This window comes from Phytophthora infestans, genomic scaffold (genome assembly GCF_000142945.1).
Source record: "Phytophthora infestans T30-4 supercont1.32 genomic scaffold, whole genome shotgun sequence".
Lineage (NCBI taxonomy): Eukaryota > Oomycota > Peronosporomycetes > Peronosporales > Peronosporaceae > Phytophthora > Phytophthora infestans.
The window spans coordinates 524,597-526,475 of NW_003303727.1; positions in this window are offsets into that span (position 1 = coordinate 524,597).

Genomic DNA, 1,879 nt, shown 5'->3' on the forward strand with positions numbered 1-1,879 from the left:
CAAGTCAAATAAAAACCAAAAATGACAATTCTCTGGAAAACTTCGAGGGTCATTGCCAGAAGTGGAGCTTCGCCAAACGAAAGACCGCCAGCAAACCGTGGCTGAAATTCGCATGAAGCTACAATGTTCCGTGTCCCACCTGGAGTAGACACGCCCCGCGACCGAAGAGAAGAGAGAAGAAATATTTAACACTCTTTAATAAAAGTTGCTTAAAACTACGTCGGGAGCTCAGTAAAACTCGTTCTTCAAACAGCGCAATAAAAATAATGTTCTAAAAGTATTTTTTAAAGAATTGTAAAGTTATTTATTTAGTTTTGAAGTACTTAAGCATTATTCTTTTCGAGCAGCTGCTTATGCAGGATACGCCGAGCTGAGCCGTCACGAGCAGCTGGATATGCCTTGAGCTCTTCTTTCCAATCACAGTTGACATTGTAGGGTAGCGCACCTCGTTTCGTTTTTTTTTGGGTACGACGTTTTCTGATGAAGATGTCAGACTAAAATGATAGTGTTGAGGTTCATCTCGCGGTCATTTTCATCGTTCCTTTCATCATTCTTTCAAAGTGATTGACATCACAGTAATACCTCCCCACAATTGTTCAGCTGAAAATGGCTCCGTTACAATATTGACTTTTGAGCAACTTGGTTTCATCGTTGAGCACTTTGTGCTTCAAGCCTGACGGGACCCAAGAAACCAGAGCCAGAGCAGCACGTCGGGGCAACGAGATAAACACACATCACCGCGTGGACACCTTGTAAAAGAATGAGGCCAAAAACACGACTTCCCGCAAAGTCATTCTGGGAAACAGAATGACTCAATGACAAGATATGCAGCAAAAACGCAGCGAAGACAGCGGTGCATTGCTTAACGATCAATACTACAGTAAAGCTTAGTCGATGGGACTATTTTAGGTGATCATGAAAGAATTCAGAGCAAGCACATCCCAAGTTCAGCGATTCACAGAGCAATTTCCATAAGTCAGTAATTACTATATAGTAGTTACTACTGACTTATGGAAGATTTGATTTGGTCAGTAGTTACTACTGACTTATGGAAGATTTGATTTGGTGCGTGTAAAGTACTGATCAGTAGTTGTCCCAAGCGTTAGATGTGTTACGCCTGGGTAGTAGTATAATAGTAATACACAGTGATGCCCAACCATCGAATGCATGAAGAAGAGCTACATCCTCTTACAAAACAACTTTCTCATTTCCATTTTATCCACGCCATGGCCCCTGTACTCGGCAACCTCTCGAAGAAGAAATTGGGCCGGCCCAAAAAGCGTTTGCCCCGAACCTGCCCATCCTGCAAGGTCACCTTCAGCTCTCCGACTAAGCTAAAGAACCATTTGAACCGTCAACGCGGATGCGGTCCCAAGGCCGTAGCTCTTTAAAAGGCAAAAAGAAAAGAAGCAAACCGGTATTACAGAAAGGTAAATTCAATTAAAAAAGAATTAGACAAGGTGGGAATGTGGGATTTTGAGTGCGACGGCTCTAGTGATGACGCTTTGGACGACGAGGCCACGAAAGAGCCCAAGTGGGTTTGTTTTGGAGACAACTTGTCCACTGCCAAGGGTTTGGCTCAGTTAGACTGGACGCAGGTAGCTAGAGTGATATTGAGTGTAGCATGATAGTAGTACTATTACCTTGTTGGAAGTGGTAATGTTAGAATATCATTTACTACAACTAATTTCTTTAATCATTAATTGTCCGTTTTTGCTTACATATATTTTAACAGCAAAACGGGTAACATGTCTTTTGTAGCTTACGTTTTGGCCAAACGGAGCCTATTATAGACCTCATTATTGAAACTATCAACCCGTACTACACTTTTTCGGCTCCTTTCGCTCATGCGCCTAAAATAACACTAAAATAAAATATT